The following is a 12,526-nucleotide window of genomic DNA, read 5'->3' as shown; positions in this document are numbered from 1 at the left end:
TTCTTGCTAAGTAAGATTTTTCTAAGTGTAAATTAGGTAGCAGGGAGGTAGAAACTTGGGATAGTTTTTTGGATATAGCTTTACAATGTCTGAGATAGCTTCTGAGAGGAATCCCAGAAGTCTAGAGTATACAGAAGTAGCAGAGGCATAATAGAATTAGAGATAAGGGGAGAATCCAGAGCTACACAAAAGAATAAATGAAGAGAGTAAATATAAGGGAAATGAGAGAATGAAAGAGATGAAAGGATAGAAGAGTGTGGTAGAACACCCAACACTCATGCCTGGAATTGCAAGTACGAAACAGTCTCAGAGGATGGCTATGTCATGGTGTGGCTGTTTTTCCTAAAACAGACAATTGGTCACAGTTAGTGAGATCAAGCAGCCCCTTGGGTAGGATGAGTCATGCTGAAATTCTCAGGTAACCATGACATTTGGTTGGTGGGGAGCCACTGGTGAAATGTGCGTATGCATCCAAGGGGTCTCTAGATGACGCTGACAAGAAGGCATAGGGAATCATTGAGACAGGTGCATGGGCCTAAAAGGAGGACGGAGTGCATAATAATGGAGTGCAAAGGCATACAAGTAACAAAGGAAGTATACATGAAGGTCTGGGTCTCTTTTATCAGCGGTTATGCACCAAAGACAAACAAAGGAAGCATGCTTGTGAGAAAGGAATATGAGAAGCAAAGGGGGTGTCAGGAATTTATGTAAAAGTTTGAGTGTGCAGAAAAGGTTAAGATAGAATAGGGGCTACAACATACACAGTGACAAGAAATAGAGGCTACATCTACCTAGCAGAGAAACCAATCAGCTCGTTGTTGAAAGTACAGGTGAAGAGAAGGCTCGGGAGAGACTAAGGCCTTGCATAATGAACCATGATCAAGGAAAACCTTTCAGATATCCACTTAGCAGGATGGAATATTAGGAAATAAATTTTCATCAGGTAATCTGATGTAGTCCTCTACAGCTGTCTAAGGGGGAAGAAACACTGTCAATAATTCTGTGTGAAATAGTACTCTGGGAGGTGCTGGGAGATCATGGGTAAATTAATACTGCTTGATGCTGAAATATGATCTGCTGAAATAAATTAGGTAACAAGTATGATTCATTATAGATAGTCTTGTCCTAAAATACATTTATATATAAAACTTTAAACTCCCAACAGAAAAATAAAATATTCAGCTAAACTTTTAAAAATAAATCAGTTTATCTTACTTTATATTGTGTTAATATTTTTCTCATTTAGATTTAATTAGTTAACTTCAAATTACTTTCATGAAGTTTAATATCAGCCTTGAGTACACAGGACTTCCACTGAGCAATAGAATATTATTCTAAAATTTGTTTACGTATATGATATGGGGACAGCTGCAAATCTGAAATTTAATGCTTTCATATTCTTAATATTAATTTAAGAATCTGACAGAAAAAAATGCTAAGGAATTTTGAGTTTACACTAAGCCCTAAAAAAGTAAATTATCATTGCCATTAATTACAATGCCTTTATGAATGAAATTTTAAATGTTTAATTGCTCACTACTCTACATTGCTCACTACTCTACATCTAAATGAGAAGATCTTTAGGTAATGCCCCCCCCCCCCCCAAACCAGGGATTGAACCCAGGAGCGCTTAACCACTGAGCTACATCCCCAGCCTTTTTATTTATCATTTTGAGACAGTAAGTTGCTTAGGGCCTTGCTGAGTTGCTGAGGTTGGCTTTGAACTTGCCATCCTCCTGCCCTTAGCCTGGATGACAATACATTCTTGGCACTATAATTCTATCTATCCATGAGGGAACGAACATTTATTAAATTCCCAGGAAACTTTTTGAATTTCCTTTTGTTTTAAGTAAGAAATCAAGTTGTTTTACTTAGAACTTCAAATAACTTGTGCTTTGTGATGGTATCGTTAATTTTGCAGGAAATCTCACTGGAAGATATTAATGATAAGATGTCTGATCATCAAAAGGAAGGACTACTATGCTATATGGAAAATAAAACTTGTAGTCCCCGTAGTTACTTCAAGTTCTTAGTTTATTTTCCTTAAAAGGAGAAACAATATTTTTATTCTTTTCTATTTCTTTAGTAAACCCTGTGGCATGTAATAAAATGTTAGAGTAAAATCTATAAAGTAAACATATATAGGTGTATAGGTATATTTGTATATATTTATATATTTTAGAATAGGGTACCATGAAAATTATTTTAGTAGATAAAACATCCTGGGTTTTTTTTGCCCCAAGGTATAGGGGGAAAGGAAACTATAGAGAAATCAAAAGTGGGCATGAAATATGGAACAGATAGAGGAGGGAGACTGCTTGAAAAATATACTATTTCTAACACAAAGTTATAGTCCCCAAAATGATCCCTAACATTTCATAATATGACATTCAATTTTACACTCCTTCAAACACCAGTGTTAAATACCCCCCTCTTTTTTTTTTTTTTTGCTAATTAATTAATCCTCTGGTACATAATAAATAGTATAGCATTTACTCAAGCTTCATTACTCAGTGCAAATTTATCACCAGGTCATGCAAATCTGGATGCTTTTGAATGTAAAGAGAAGCCTAATTTTATTCTCCCAACTATGAAAAAAAACTCATTAAAGGTAATTGAGAACTCGGTTATACACATGATTTACGTATGATAGATCTAAGCAAATTATGTTTGATTAGATTTTATTGATGAAATATTGTATTTACTCCACTACTTCTTTGTTCATTCTTTTTTTCTGCTTTTAATTTCTTTAATCATGTTTAAAAAATTTCCTTGTTCAACAATTGTAGCATGAGGTTAATAAGATATTTTCTGAATTTTTATGTTTATGGTATGTATCAACTTTAAAAGTTCTTGGTTTATTATAATTCCTTTTTTTTAAGAGAGAGAGAGAGACAGAATTTTTTTTTAATATTTATTTTTTTAGTTCTCGGTGGACACACCATCTTTTGTTTGTATGTGGTGCTGAGGATCCAACCCGGGCCGCATGCATGCCAGGCGAGCGCACTACCGCTTGAGCCACATCCCCAGCCCCTATTATAATTCCTTTAACATGCTCTAAGTAAATATTCAATTGCATAATTAATTTCATAATTTTGCTTATAAAACCTCAAATAAATGTTTAATTTTCAAATAATCTGCTCTTACCTCAAAAATAGGGACCAAGTTTTGTTTTGTTTTGTTTGATTTTTGGTGTTGGGTATTGAAACACTGAGAAGCTTAACCACTGAACTACATCTCCAGCACTTTTTTATTTATTTATTTTTATTTTTATTTTTGAGGCAGGGTCTGGCTAAGTTGCTTTGAGTCTTCCTAAGTTGCTGAGGCTGGCCTCGAGCTTGTAATCCTTCTGCCTTAGCCTCGAAAATTGCTAGAATTATAGGCAGAAAGGGACTGAGTTTATAAACATTAGGATTCCCAGAAGTAGCAGTGATTGTATTATCAGGCTTGGGAGAAGATTTGCATTCATAGTAAAGATGGCATTTCTTTCCTTTTCCAGATCTCAGGGGATTATTACATTTTATTATTATTTTTTTCTTTCTGTACCTTGGGTCTTTTTCTCTTCACAAAGTTTCCACTGTGTAGCAAAGCCTACATTGGTTCTCACACATGGTAGAAAAAAAAATGAGCACAACAAAATTAAAACCTACCTCCTCCACATTGTTGTTCCACCTTTTTCCTTTTCAAACACCTGAGAGAGGTTTACCTAAAGATACTCAATGGACACATTCCTTCATTCTCTCTGCAGTCCCTCCTACAAGAGTTTCTAGGCTTTCATTATAGAATATTTCTCTCTGAGGTCTCCAGTGACTATCCAATTTCAAATTTCTCTGATTTCTAATTTTATTTTATTTTTTGATGCAACCATTTTTGTTTTTCTGTGTTGTTTTTTCTTATTGAGCTATTTTCCTGTTTGACTGTTTCTAAGACTCATTACTTTCTAATGAGTTCCTTTCTTTCATTCTTTGACTACTCTTACTCCGTCTATGTCTTACCTGTGAGAAGCTAGTCAAATCCTTCACTCTCTGTTCATCTCTTTATGCTTGAATGTAAACATTGTCCTTTATCATGAATTTAGATATACATTTTTGCTTTTGGTTTTACAGCCCTTTGGTGATTAACATTGTTTATCTTTTCTATACAACTATTCTGCTTTCTTCTTAAACCTCCTTATATTATAGAAGTTGGATGGAATAAATCAAAGTGACACAAATTTTATTTAAGAATAGCTTTGTAACTGAAATTTAGGAGAAAATTGGCCTTTATTTTGGCAAGTATTATAATAATTTTTAAAAATAATACATATGTATTTTTCCTATTCAGATCTTTATATGAAAGATGAATAAAAAATCGGTGTACTAAAAGTCTTACAAAAGTGTGGTGCTGACAACAGAATTTTACTCAGCTATAATGAGGAATGAAATTATGTCATTTTGAGCACTAATCCATCCGGCTGAAACAACTGGTCAGCCCTTCTGATCCTACAGAGGTAAATGCCAACTGAGCCTTCATAGGTAGTAGCCACAAGTTTGAAACGGGGCTTGGGAGAGACAGTAAGGACCCACCCATTGCATTGGTCACCCGGCAAAGGGAAACGAACTGTCGCCATTTGCAAGAGATATCACAATGGCAGAGAACTGACGTCACCAGACTGCGGCGGAGGAGATAACTTCATTGAAACGTGCGGCTATAGGTGTGTAATTCCCTAGCCTTCCCTCTCCACACGTCGGGGAAACCTTAAGGGCCCCTCCCAGCTCTCCCTTAAGGGCCCCTCCCAGCTCTCCCGTGAGCGCCATAGCCAGACCGAGGGAATCAGACGTGGCGCGGGATCCGCGGCGCGGAACTCCCGGCTACCGCTCCCACCAGTGCTGACAACTGAGGTCTCTTGCACCAGCTACCGGGGGCGTGGCTACCAGAGGGCAAGTAAAATTCGCTGAGGATTCTCAGCCCCAAGCTCTACAAACTTAGGGTCTGAGAGAATGGCAAACTGGGAGAGTGTGCCCAGTGGTTCATGAAAACAGGGCTTCCGCGAGCAGCAGACCTGGCGTGTAGCCAGTATTGTGGTAAGCGGCACCCGTGAGAGGGGTCTGGCTAGAGGAAAAGTGGGGAAGTGACTAGACACAAGAGGAGGCCCTAGGAACTCAGGATTGGAGACTCGCCCAGTCTGGGAGGAGGAGCTGCTGCACAGTGATTGGTTCCAGCATATTGACAGGAGAAACTTGGCCTGGTGGGCACAGCGCCACCTACTGGAAGAGAAGTTAATCCAACTCTAAGACTGCATTTATTAGTTTTTTTTTCTCTCTATTTTTTTTATTTGGGTTTTTCCTTTCATTTTCATTTTTCTTTCTTATTGTTTTTTAAATTTTTTTTACATTTTTTTTAAATTTTTTTTCTTCTAATTTTAATTTTAATTTTTTTATTTTTTTTTATTTGTTTTTCTTTTTTGATTTCCTATTTTTTTCTTCTTTTGTCTTTTCATTTCTTTTCAATTTTCTTATTCAACCTTCCTTGAATTCTACCTGCTTACTCTCATTCTCTTTAGTGACTTCTTCCCTTCCCTTCTAATACCTTTCCTCCCAAGCATCAAATAAATCTATAGGAGTAAACAGTAACTCAGCAGTCAAACAGAACAAGAAGTAACATGAGCAGCTTGAAAACGCAAGGAAGAAAAGGAGTACAAACAATGCAGGACAGCCTAAATATTCAAGAGGACCTAGAGTCATCAGAAAAATGGTCATATAAAGAACTCAAGGAACACCTTAGACAGATGGAATGGAACCTTAAAGAGGATACAAGACAGCAAATTCAAGCAGCGAAAGAACACATTGAGAATGAATTACATAAACAGATAAAAGAAGTTAAGCATCTTTATCAGGAGATAGAGATTATAAAAATTAATCAAACAATAATTCTAGAAATGAAGGAAATGATAAACCAAATTAAAAACTCAATTGAGAGTATCACTAACAGAGTGGAGCAAGTAGAAGCCAGAACGTCAGATAATGAAGACAAAATATATCATCTTGAAAAGAGTCTAGCCAACTCAGAAGGGCTGGTAAAAAATCACGAGAAAAACATCCAAGAGTTATGGGATAACATAAAAAAACCAAACTTACGAGTCATCGGGATAGAAGAAGGTAAAGAGATTCAAACCAAGGGAATGAGTAACCTGCTGAATGAAATAATTACAGAAAACTTTCCAGAAATAAAAAAGGAAACAGATATACAAATTGAAGATGCATACAGGACACCGAGCACACAAAATCACAGTAGACCAACGCCAAGACACATTGTTATGAAGATATCCAATATACAGAACAAAGAGAAAACATTAAAAGCTACAAGAGAAAGGAGACAGATTACATTCAGGGGTAAACCAATAAGGTTAACAACGGATTTTTCATCACAGACGCTGAAAGCAAGAAGGTCATGGAACAATGTATTTCAAACACTGAAAGACAATGAATGCCAACCAAGAATTCTGTATCCAGCAAAATTAAGCTTCAGGTATGACAACGAAATGAAAATCTTTCATGATAAACAAAAGTTAAAAGAATTTTCAGCCAGAAAACCAGCATTGCAAAGCATTTTGAGCAAAACACTACATGAGGAAGAAATGAAAAACAATAACCAAAACCATCAGTGGGAAGTGCCTCGGTAATGACAGAGGGTGAGGGGAAAGATACAAACTAATTTTTTTTTTAAAAAAAGGATAAATAATCAAACATGGCTGGAAGTACAAACCATATATCAATAGTAACTCTAAATGTTAATGGCTTAAACTCTCCAATAAAGCGACATAGGCTGGTATCATGGATTAAAAAACAAATCCAACAATATGCTGCCTCCAGGAGACACATCTGATTGGAAAACACATACACAGGCTGAAGATGAAAGGATGGGAAAAAATATACCACGCACATGGTCCTCGTAAGCAAGCAGGGGTGGCCATCCTCATAGCGAATAAAATCGACTTCAAGATTAAGTTAATCAAAAGGGATAAGGAAGGACATTATATACTGTTAAAAGGAACCATTCACCAACAAGACATAACAATTATCAATATTTATGCACCAAATAATGGTGCTGTGACATTCATAAAACAAATTCTCCTCAAGTTCAAGAATCAAATAGACCACAACACAATAATTATGGGTGACTTCAACACACCTCTCTCACCATTGGACAGATCCTCCAAACAAAAGTTGAATAAAGAAACTATAGAACTCAATATCACAATCAATAACCTAGACTTAACTGACATATATAGAATATATCAACCATCATCAAGTAGATATACTTTTTTCTCAGCGACACATGGATCCTTCTCAAAAATAGACCATATATTATGCCATAGGGCAACCCTCAGTAAATATAAAGGGGTGGAGATAATACCATGCATTTTATCTGATCATAATGGAATGAAACTGGAAATCAATGATAAAAGAAGGAAGGAAAAATCCTACATCACATGGAAAATGAACAATATGTTACTGAATGATCAATGGGTTACAGAAGACATAAAGGAGGAAATAAAAAAAAATTCTTAGAGATAAATGAAAATACAGACACAACATATCGGAATCTATGGGACACAATGAAAGCAGTTTTAAGAGGGAAATTCATCGCCTGGAGGTCATTCCTCAAAAAAAGAAAAAAACAACAAATAAATGAGCTCACACTTCATCTCAAAGCCCTAGAAAAGGAAGAGCAAAACAACAGCAAATGTAGCAGAAGGCAAGAAATAAATAAAATCAGAGCGGAAATCAATGAAATTGAAACAAAAAGAAACTATTGAAAAAATTAACAAAACTAAAAGTTGGTTCTTCGAAAAAATAAATAAGATCGACAGACCTTTAGCCATGCTATCAAAGAGAAGAGAGAGAACTATTTAATTTAGTCCTTGAAATACTAGCCAGAGCAATTAGACAGACCAAAGAAATAAAAGGCATAAAAAAGGAAAAGAAGAACTTAAATTATCACTATTTGCGGACGACATGATTCTATACCTAGAAGACCCAAAAGGGTCTACAAAGAAACTAGTAGAACTAATAAATGAATTCAGCAAAGTGGCAGGATATAAAATCAACACGCATAAATCAAAGGCATTTCTGTATATCAGCGACAAAACTTCTGAAACGGAAATGAGGAAAAACACTCCATTCACAATATCCTCAAAAAAAATAAAATACTTGGGAATCAACCTAACAAAAGAGGGGAAAGATTTATACAATGAAAACTACAGAACCCTAAAGAGAGAAGTAGAAGAAGATCTTAGAAGATGGAAAAATATACCCTGTTCATGGACAGGCAGAACTAACATTATCAAAATGGCGATATTACCAAAAGTTCTCTATAGGTTTAATGCAATCCCAATCAAAATCCCAACAGCATTTCTTGTAGAAATAGATAAAGCAATCATGAAATTCATATGGAAAAATAAAAGACCCAGAATAGCAAAAGCAATACTAAGCAGGAAGTGTGAATCAGGCGATATTGTGATACCAGACTTCAAACTATATTACAGAGCAATAGTAACAAAAACAGCATGGTACTGGTACCAAAACAGGCAGGTGGACCAATGGTACAGAATAGAGGACACAGAGACTAATCCACAAAGTTACAACTATCTTATATTTGATAAAGGGGCTAAAAGCATGCAATGGAGGAAGGATAGCATCTTCAACAAATGGTGTTGGGAAAACTGGAAATCCATATGCAACAAAATGAAACTAAATCCTCTCCTCTCACCATGCACAAAAGTTAACTCAAAATGGGTCAAAGACCTTGATATCAAATCAGAGACTCTGCGTCTGATAGAAGAAAAAGTTGGCCCCGATCTACATATTGTAGGGTCGGGCTCCAAATTCCTTAATAGGACACCCATAGCACAAGAGTTAATAGCAAGAATCAACAAATGGGACTTACTTAAACTAAAAAGTTTTTTCTCAGCAAGAGAAACAATAAGAGAGGTAAATAGGGAGCCTACATCATGGGAACAAATTTTTACTCCTCACACTTCAGATAGAGCCCTAATATCCAGAGTATACAAAGAACTCAAAAAATTAGACAACAAGATAACAAATAACCCAATCAACAAATGGGCCAAGGACCTGAACAGACACTTCTCAGAGGAGGGTATACAATCAATCAAAAAGTACATGAAAAAATGCTCTCCATCTCTAGCAGTCAGAGAAATGCAAATCAAAACCACCCTAAGATACCATCTCACTCCAGTAAAATTGGCAGCCATTATGAAGTCAAACAACAACAAGTGCTGGCGAGGATGTGGAGAAAAGGGTACACTTATACATTGTTAGTGGGACTGCAAATTAGTGCGGCCAATTTGGAAAGCAGTATGGAGATTCCTGGGAAAGCTGGGAATGGAGCCACCATTGACCCTGGTATTGCCCTTCTCGGACTATTCCCTGAAGACCTTAAAAGAGCATGCTACAGGAATACTGCCACATCCATGTTCATAGCAGCACAATTCACAATAGCTAGACTGTGGAAGAACCAACCCAGGTGCCCTTCAATAGATGAATGGATTAAAAAAATGTGGCATTTATACACCATGGAATATTACGCAGCAATAAAAAATGACAAAATCATGAATTTGCAGGGAAATGGATGGCAGTAGAGCAGATTATGCTTAGTGAAGCTAGCCAATCCCTAAAAAACAAATACCAAATGTCTTCTTTGATATAATGAGAGCAACTATGAACAGAGCAGGGAGGAAGAGCAGGAAGAAAAGATTAACATTAAACAGAGATATGAGATGGGAGGGAAAGGGAGAGAAAAGAAATTGCATGGAAATGAAGGGAGATCCTATTGCTATACAAAATTACATATAAGAGGTTGTGAGGGGAATGGGAAAATAAACAAGGAGAGAGATGAATTACAGTAGATGGGGTAGAGAGAGAAGATGTGAGGGAAGGGGAGGGGGGATAGTAGGGGATAGGAAAGGTAGCAGAATACAACAGTTACGAATAGGGCATTATGTAAAATTGTGGATGTGTAACTGACATGATTCTGCAATCTGCATTTGGGGTAAAATTGGGAGTTTATAACCCACTTCAATCTAATGTGTGAAATATGATATGTCAAGAGGTTTGTAATGTTGTGAACAACCAATAAAAAAAAAGAAATTATGTCATTTTCAGGAAAGTGAATGGAACTGGAGAACATCATGTTCAGCAAAATAAGCCAGACTCAGGAAATCAAGGATCAGATCATGTTTTCTTTCAATAAAGAATAAAGAAAGAAAAATGGGGTGAGGGGGAAATTAGAGCTCATAAAAATAGAAGGGAGACCAGTAGCATAGAGGAAAGGGAGGGAGAGAAACGGAAGGTACTAGGAAAAGAAATTCACCAAATTATGACATATACATGTATGTTACAGTATATTCCACTATTATGTATGATCATAATATACCAATAAAAAATTTTTAAAAGTATGGTGCTGTAAAATGGAAATGTTGATGCAGAGATTATCATAACAGCTTTTTCTAGCAGGAAAGCCGTGATAGCCTCTTTTCACATAGAACTGCTCTGCCCTGTGCAGAAAGCGTGGTACTTGGTAGAGTGGTTTGAAGTCTCTGGAAGATCAACTAGTCCTTGGAGACCAATGTACTTTTCTTCTTCCACAATTCTGGTTCTAAAAATACTCAGAAGAAGGAATCTTTAGAGCATACTGTGGAAAAGAGTCTGGATTCTCTGGGTAGCATCCTATCACATATCATTCAGGAGTTGATGATTAAAATTAAAAAATCAGTTCTACACTGAATATTTCAAATATTAATTTTTCAGGTGATTATTCAGATGAGAATTTTTCAACAAACTATTCCAGTACTTCATTTTTGGATATATTTGTTACTTAAAAATAGCATATTCTATAATATATAATATATTGTTATGCACAGGGCATCACATGACAAGAGACAGGGAACATATGTGTCTCTTTCAATAATTCTCCCTTTTCTTATAAAGCCACCAGTAATTCCATAATGGGGGCTCCACTGGGGTGACCTTATCTAATCTTAATTATTTCTCAAGGTCCCACCTCTAGTTTCTACTCAATTAATCTCAAAATGAGGATTAAATATCAAGGTGTGAAATATTGAGGAATATGCTCAAGCCATATCTAAGCCATAGAAATGTATATAGGTAATAAAAAATAGAGATTTAATATTTTGCCACATAGTTATCATTTCTGGTGTTCTTTTTTCTGTTATGTAGATTCAAATTTACAAACTTTATTGTTTTCTTCTCTCTGAAGGACTTTTTGTTAGTCAACTTTTCGCTACTCTAATCAAAGACCTGACAAGAACAATTTTAAAAAGGAAAAGTTAATTTTGGAGCTCACATTTTTAGTCCATTTGTGGCCAACTTCATTCCTCAGGGTCTGAGGTGGGGATGGACATCATGATGGAAGCATGTGACAGTGGAAAGCAGCTGGGGCCATGGCACCAGGAAGCAGAGAGAGAGAGCTCCACTCAACTAGGACAAAACACCCAAATGGTATGTCCCCAGGGACCCACCACCTCCAGGCACACCCTACCTGCCCACAGTTGCTATCCAATTAATCCCTATCAGAGGTTAATGCATTGATTAGGTTAAGGTCCTCATTACCCATTCATTTTATCTCTAAACTTTCTTATATTACATGAGCTTTTGTGAGACACTTCATTTCCAAACCATAACAGAGTTGCATGATGCTTCTTACAATTTAAGTTTGTTAATGATGAACTCTTTCAGGTTATATCCAAAAGTGCTTTAATTCCGACTTTATTTCTGAAATATATATCTCATTGTTATATTTTTATTAGTGGTATGTGTGTGCATGTGTGAGTGTGTACACACATGCTTATTATTTTTAAAATGTTTAATTATCTTCTCTTTTGCCTTGTTTCTCATGAAAAATCTGTCATTCTTATATTCTTCCTCTACACATAAGGTATTTGGTTTCTGTTTTTTGTTTGTTTGTTTGTTTTTTAAATTTTCTCCTTTTCACTGTCATTAAGTAATTTGATCGATTTCTTCACTTTACTTTTATAGATATCTTGAAACTATGAGTATATAGTTTTAATTTTTGGAAAACCTCAGGTATCATTTTTTTTTAAAATTTTATTTTCTGCTCCTCGCATTTTTGGGACATATAAAGGTTGCTTAAAGTTGTGTTACTGTTCAATGATGATCTGCTAATCATTCTCGTACAGTTTTCTCTGTGTTCCACTTTGGGTATATTATATTGTTGTCACCAAATTCACTAATCTTTTGCAATATCTAATCTACTATTATTTTAATCCAGTGAATTTTCAACTCAAACATTTTTTAACTTCCTTACATATATTTGATACATGCTTCACAAATTGTTTTATGTGTTTTATTGATTCTTGAACACAAGGAATAAAGTTATAAGAATTTTCTTAATGTCTTTGTCTACTAAATCTTCATGTTTTATAGATAAAATTCAATTAATTGCTTTTTTCCTATTTATGGGTTGTTTATTCTTGCTTCTTTGCATT

This window comes from Spermophilus citellus (assembly GCF_964194105.1).
Source record: "Spermophilus citellus genome assembly, chromosome: 13".
NCBI lineage: Eukaryota > Metazoa > Chordata > Mammalia > Rodentia > Sciuridae > Spermophilus > Spermophilus citellus.
The sequence above is the reverse complement of the archived record's forward strand: the minus strand, read 5'-3'. Positions refer to the sequence as shown.